Source organism: Myotis brandtii, unplaced genomic scaffold (assembly GCF_000412655.1).
Source record: "Myotis brandtii unplaced genomic scaffold, ASM41265v1 scaffold112, whole genome shotgun sequence".
NCBI lineage: Eukaryota > Metazoa > Chordata > Mammalia > Chiroptera > Vespertilionidae > Myotis > Myotis brandtii.
The window spans coordinates 14,070,636-14,077,643 of NW_005353838.1; the positions used below are offsets into that span (position 1 = coordinate 14,070,636).

General features: G+C 61.1%; 1 long non-coding RNA gene across 1 annotated transcript in view; it reads left to right on the forward strand.

Moving 5' to 3' along the window:
• LOC106727726 overlaps positions 1–5,382 on the forward strand; it is a 5,931-nt gene extending 549 nt beyond the window's left edge. Inside the window, exons 2-3 of the long non-coding RNA XR_001363959.1 lie at positions 921–1,069; positions 5,077–5,382. This is a non-coding gene — a long non-coding RNA (uncharacterized LOC106727726). The remainder of the gene's footprint in view (positions 1–920; positions 1,070–5,076) is intronic.
• Positions 5,383–7,008: the final 1,626 nt, after the last annotated feature.

A 7,008-nucleotide genomic window follows, 5' to 3' on the forward strand; every position in this document is an offset into this window, starting at 1 on the left:
GCCCCCCGCCCCCCGCCCCCGCCAGCCGCAGAGCAAAGCCCACAGTCAGCACCATCTCAGCCGGTTTCCTTCCTTTAATTCGCCGGCAGCTTCACTCAGCGCAGATGTGTGTGCTCAGCGCCTCCTGGGAAAGAGCAGGTCTGGGAGGGCTGGGAGGAGGGGAGGGGCCCGCACCTGGCCACGCGCCTGCGTCCAGGGCTGACGATCACGGCCACCGCAACACCGGCTTGACATCACCCAGCGTGGCCTGAGCCGGTCCGAACCTTCCCGTGCCCCGCAACAGGGCGATGGCCCCCAACTGGGAATCGGCCACCCGTGCTTCCCATTGGACAGCAGGCAGCGGTAAAGGGCAGTCCCGAGAGCAGCAGGGAAGGCGCCCTGTCTGCCCCCTGAGCCCTGAGGTCGGAGTTCATGCCCAGGGCAGGGCTCAGGCAGCTGCAGACAGCAGGCACCTCCTTCCCTCGGACAACCCGGGCCTCCCTCCCGTCACCTCCTCCAGGAGCACAGGGTGGGTGTCCACCGGCCTGGGGCCAGGCCGGGCAGGTGCACAACCAGGCAGGTGATGGGGACCGCCTGCCCGCGGGCTCCCGATGCGGCGTTACGGGTGCGCTCTCTGCAGAGCAGCTGTCAGAGCAGTTCCTGCGGTACAGACGGTCTTGCAGGTTCCGGGTTTGTGTTCTGAGACCACTGACGTCCTCATCTCGGGTCACTTCAGTGCAAAAGGGGGGGACGTGAACGTCAGTCAGCCTCGCTTGACCATGTTCCATCAAATGTACAACTGAGGGGCTAGCGTGCCAGGGACAGGCCGACGTGTGGGGTCGAGCCTGCATCTTTATTGTTCGCCTGCCGGCTCTCCTGGCTCCCCTGTGCTCAGAACACAGCACAAAACTGCTGAGTCTTGTAAATGTTCCCTCTTCCAGGAAATGAGTAAAAGCTACACTTCAAAGCACCCAGGACGGGTGGTCTCCGACGCAGAGGAGCTGAAGGTGTTCTGGGAGAAGAAAATCCAGCATCATGCACGGCAGCTGCAGAGAGAGGGCGAGCGGATCCGCAGGAGCGCCCTGGACAGGTAGGCGGGGGGCGGCGCTGGGTGGTCTACAGCAGAGCAGACCCCATGGGCTCAGGCACTCAGCCCCCTGCCCCCAGCAACAGCATTGCACTCCCAGACCTCATGTCATACATTACCTCAGCTTCTAATCACAACACTGGATAAGGGGAGAGAGGAACACCCCACGGAGCCATCCCCCATCCCTCCATCCCACACTCCATCACCCCATCCCTCCATCCCCCACTCCATCACCTCATCGCTCCATCCCCCACTCCATCACCCATCCCTCCATCCCCCACTCCATCACCTCATCGCTCCATCCCCCACTCCATCACCCATCCCTCCATCCCCCACTCCATCACCTCATCGCTCCATCCCCCACTCCATCACCCATCCCTCCATCCCCCACTCCATCACCTCATCGCTCCATCCCCCACTCCATCACCCATCCCTCCATCCCCCACTCCATCACCTCATCGCTCCATCCCCCACTCCATCACCCATCCCTCCATCCCCCACTCCATCACCTCATCGCTCCATCCCCCACTCCATCACCCATCCCTCCATCCCCCACTCCATCACCTCATCGCTCCATCCCCCACTCCATCACCCATCCCTCCATCCCCCACTCCATCACCTCATCGCTCCATCCCCCACTCCATCACCCATCCCTCCATCCCCCACTCCATCACCTCATCGCTCCATCCCCCACTCCATCACCCATCCCTCCATCCCCCACTCCATCACCTCATCGCTCCATCCCCCACTCCATCACCCATCCCTCCATCCCCCACTCCATCACCTCATCGCTCCATCCCCCACTCCATCACCCATCCCTCCATCCCCCACTCCATCACCTCATCGCTCCATCCCCCACTCCATCACCCATCCCTCCATCCCCCACTCCATCACCTCATCGCTCCATCCCCCACTCCATCACCCATCCCTCCATCCCCCACTCCATCACCTCATCGCTCCATCCCCCACTCCATCACCCATCCCTCCATCCCCCACTCCATCACCTCATCGCTCCATCCCCCACTCCATCACCCATCCCTCCATCCCCCACTCCATCACCTCATCGCTCCATCCCCCACTCCATCACCCATCCCTCCATCCCCCACTCCATCACCTCATCGCTCCATCCCCCACTCCATCACCCATCCCTCCATCCCCCACTCCATCACCTCATCGCTCCATCCCCCACTCCATCACCCATCCCTCCATCCCCCACTCCATCACCTCATCGCTCCATCCCCCACTCCATCACCCATCCCTCCATCCCCCACTCCATCACCTCATCGCTCCATCCCCCACTCCATCACCCATCCCTCCATCCCCCACTCCATCACCTCATCGCTCCATCCCCCACTCCATCACCCATCCCTCCATCCCCCACTCCATCACCTCATCGCTCCATCCCCCACTCCATCACCCATCCCTCCATCCCCCACTCCATCACCTCATCGCTCCATCCCCCACTCCATCACCCATCCCTCCATCCCCCACTCCATCACCTCATCGCTCCATCCCCCACTCCATCACCCATCCCTCCATCCCCCACTCCATCACCTCATCGCTCCATCCCCCACTCCATCACCCATCCCTCCATCCCCCACTCCATCACCTCATCGCTCCATCCCCCACTCCATCACCCATCCCTCCATCCCCCACTCCATCACCTCATCGCTCCATCCCCCACTCCATCACCCATCCCTCCATCCCCCACTCCATCACCTCATCGCTCCATCCCCCACTCCATCACCCATCCCTCCATCCCCCACTCCATCACCTCATCGCTCCATCCCCCACTCCATCACCCATCCCTCCATCCCCCACTCCATCACCTCATCGCTCCATCCCCCACTCCATCACCCATCCCTCCATCCCCCACTCCATCACCTCATCGCTCCATCCCCCACTCCATCACCCATCCCTCCATCCCACACTCCATCACCCCGTCCCTCCATCCCACACTCCACACCCATCCCTTATACTCTCACACTCCATCACCCCATCCCTCCATCCCACACTCCATCACCCCATCCCTCCATCCCCTACTCCACACCCATCCCTTATACTCTCACACTCCTGAGCATGTGTGGAACTTGTTATGGAGGCATGTCCTGCTTTATCTGATATTCTTACAATTGCTCCCCCTGAGTGTGTTCATTCTACTCCTTCCCACACATTTGCAGGACTGTAGATCCAAAGCAATCCCTCTCTTTCTGCAGCCAAGTCCCGCGACCTTGCTGCTGAGGGGGGCCTCACAAGCAGAGCCGGGGTGTCTGATCTCAGGGACAGCTAAGAGGGCAGATTAGCACATAATTCACACCTAGACCAGGCCTCCAATGGCCAGGATACCAAAGTGGCCACAGCCTCTTCCTCAAATAGCACCAGCGGCTGCCCTTGGAGCAGGTTGGGAAGGAGGATCCTGGTGGCGCCGGGACAGAGCTGGACTGACCTTCCAGCTGCCAGCAATCTGGTTGCTGCACTGGCCCACCCTCCCCCGCCTGTGGTCCCCTGGCTGTGGGGTGGGCTCTGCCACTCCGGACATCTGCCCTGGTTGGCATAGCTGGGGGCCGTGGTGCCTCCCCTCCACATGGCGTAGCCCCCACCCCAGCTCTCAGGGGGTCCTCACCCTGACGCTCCTCCCAGCTGCGGGTCTCAGGGCCTTGTCCCCGGCCTCTTCTGCCATCAGGCCCTGGAACCTTTGGGTCTTCTGCCCAGGGGTGCAGGCCCAGGAGTGGGCGCTGGGTCCAACAGTGAGGGTGCATCAGCACCAGCCGGTATGTCACCGAGTTCCTGGGCTAATGGGGATGGGACTGTTCCTGTGCCTCTTTGGAAAGATGTGGCTGGTTGTCAGGACTACAGACCACAGCCAGGACACGCCCTGTCCCCTGGACCACAGCAGCCCCTGAGATGTCCTCACAGGCACCCAGCGGCTCCCAGGAGCCGGTCAGCACCCAGGGCCTGGTGCAGGGCAGGAGCGTGACAGTCGTGTGTGGGGCCGTCACTTGCGGGCCCGTCACACGTGGGCACTGCTGTCCTGGTCTAACCACCTGCTGCTCGGAGGTCCTTCCTCGTCGAGGCCCGTGGGTGCGGGGACAAGGGTCTGAGTGCATGCCCTTTCCCCAGAGGTCGGCAGGAGCCAAGCGCCCATCTCTCCACCCACTAAAGCCAAACCACACCCTCCCTCGGGCAAAGGCACCAGGTGGTCATTGTCTGTGGGCCGACACCTGGGGCTGGGGGAGCCTGGCCCCCTGAACCTGGATGTCCCCGCAGCCGGGTCACCCTGTGCTTTGTGCTGTGGTGACCACAGTGTGCTGCCTCCCGAGGTGGCCGGGCTGGGACAGCTGGGTGCAGTGTGAGGGTGCTGGGTGGGGGGGCCATCCTCCTCATCCGCGAACCGGCCTCACCAAGCAGAGAGTGCAGGATGTGGCTCAGCCTCTCTGGGACTCGGAAGTTTCCAGAAGCTACTTCCTGGGGCAAAGTGCTTTCCCTCTGGGCCTAGGGTCCGAGACAGACCCTCCCTGACAGGCATGGCCCTGACCCTGAAGTGGCCGCCCGAGGTTGCAGTGTTCTCTGCGACCTCACACGGTCACAGCTGCCGGCTGTCGGGGTCCTGGGAAGGTGACTCACAGTGAAATCTCCCGAGGTGGCCGGGCTGGGACAGCTGGGTGCAGTGTGAGGGTGCTGGGTGGGGGGGCCATCCTCATCCGCCATGAACCGGCCTCACCAAGCAGAGAGTGCAGGATGTGGCTCAGCCTCTCTGGGACTCGGAAGTTTCCAGAAGCTACTTCCTGGGGCAAAGTGCTTTCCCTCTGGGCCTAGGGTCCGAGACAGACCCTCCCTGACAGGCATGGCCCTGACCCTGAAGTGGCCGCCCGAGGTTGCAGTGTTCTCTGCGACCTCACAAGGTCACAGCTGCCGGCTAGGTGGGGACACGGCCCAGGTGCTGTGTCGACAGACGAAGCCTGGCTGTCGGGGTCCTGGGAAGGTGACTCACAGTGAAATCCGCATCCCAGGCTCCGTGGAGAATGGGCTCAGCAGCTGGAGTTGAGGCACAGGGCGCTGCAGGCTCCCCTGGAGGCCGCCCCGCGGGCCTCCGGAGACAAGACGGCAGCCTGAGTCCTGCGTGGAGCGGAGGCGCACAGCCAGCCACGTGAGTTCCCCCGAGAAGGGACACCCCGAGAGGGGCTGTGTGTGGGCACCGCCCGCAGAGCCACTGCGCCCACAACCAAGCTTCACAGGCGCTCTCCCCCTGCTCCGCTCGGCTGCCATTGGTTTTGCTTTTGAAGCACATAGTAGGTGCCCAATAAAACCTACAATAATTGGAACAAGTGTTTGTGAAAATTTCCTCTGTCTTTAAAATTCACACATCTTAAAAGCTGCCCAACATGTTTTCAACTTGCAACAGCCGTAGAAAGAAACTCAGCTGCCCCACAAGGCTTCCTGACTCCTAGGCTGCAATTTTTATTTCCCCTTCGGTCAAAACATGCCCATAAATCTCAGCCCCGCGATCATGGCCGATGTGAGGTCATATAAAGCTCTGCTTTTCCAGAATCCCCATGTGCACAGGTGGAAAAGCTCAGGTTTTCAGAGCACACGTTCCCTGAGGCCGTGCAGCCCTAAGGTCAGGATTCCGTCCCGCTGGAGCCCCACCTGTGGCTGTGACTACCCTGGACGGGCAGGAGGCAGGGCGCCCAGCGGAGGCCAGGCCGCCACAGGACCTGGCCCCTCTCATCTCCCGACAGGGGCCCAGGCTCCAGCAGCGACCACCCTCACGTGTTCACCCAAACGCCACAGCCGGTGCTCTCACTGGCACAGACCCAGCTGTGGCTCTGGGTCTGCTCTGAAGATGCGGAAGCTCTGGTCTGGGGCTGGAGTCTAGCTGTGGCTCCCTCTGTCTCAGGTCGTCTCTCCAGGGTTAGCTGCTTGTTGGTTTGGGTTCTGTTTTGTGTGACCCTCCATCAGGTTGACAAAGGGCGGGGAAGGCGCACGGCTTTGCCTGCCCTGGGGACTCTCCAGGGAGTTACTCAGAGAAAAGGCTCTGAGAGCAGCCGCCAGGGACCTTCTGTGCCCAACAGATTCCTCGGAGGACATTTCCAGAGCTGACCTCACAGCGGAAAGTCCAGAAAGAACAAGTGGCCCTGGCCGGTTGCTCAGTGGTTAGAGCACAGGCCCACAGCCCGAAAGGTGGCAGGTTCCATTCCCAGTCAAGGGCACGTACCTCGGTTGCAGGTTTGATCCCCTATCCTGGACGGGGCACATGTGGCAGCCAACTAGTCCATGTCTCCCTCTCTCTCTCTCTCTCTCTCTCTCTCTCTCTCTTTCTTTCTCTCTCCTGCTCCTCCCCCCCTTTTACTCTCTAAAGATCAATGGAAAAAATATCCTCGGGTGAGGATTAAAAAAAGAAAGAACAAGTGGAGAAAGTTAGGAGGCAGACCTACAAGCACGTTCCTCAGTCATCACCGGCCATCTGTCACATTCGTGACTCAGGAGATTCCCTGGACAAACAGCCCGGGGACCTGGCGATCCCCGGACATAGTCTGGGAACAGGAGTCGCTCACTGACACTGGGGAAGGCCCGGGCTGCTGGAGGTGGTTTTATGTGAGGATACACTTAGATCATCGGTGCTGTCAACACCAATGAACGGAGGCGTAGACGAGCCCCTTTTGGCCGGAAGGGCACAGTCACGTCCCCGTGAGGCTGTGCAGAATCCTCAGGAACAGCCACCCGCTCCTTGCCATCTGTTACCACCCCAATGACCCATCACACCCCAATAATGGCAGGAGCCCAAACCCAGGAACGCAGACAACTGACCAGCCTTGTCTTCTGTGTCATTGATCTTGTTCTCGGGCAAAGCTGAGCCAGACTCAGAGGCTGGGGGGCACTAGGTGAGGAGGGACAGGGAAGAAAGAGATGATGGGAGGTGAGCGGGGCGGGCCTGGGGTGTG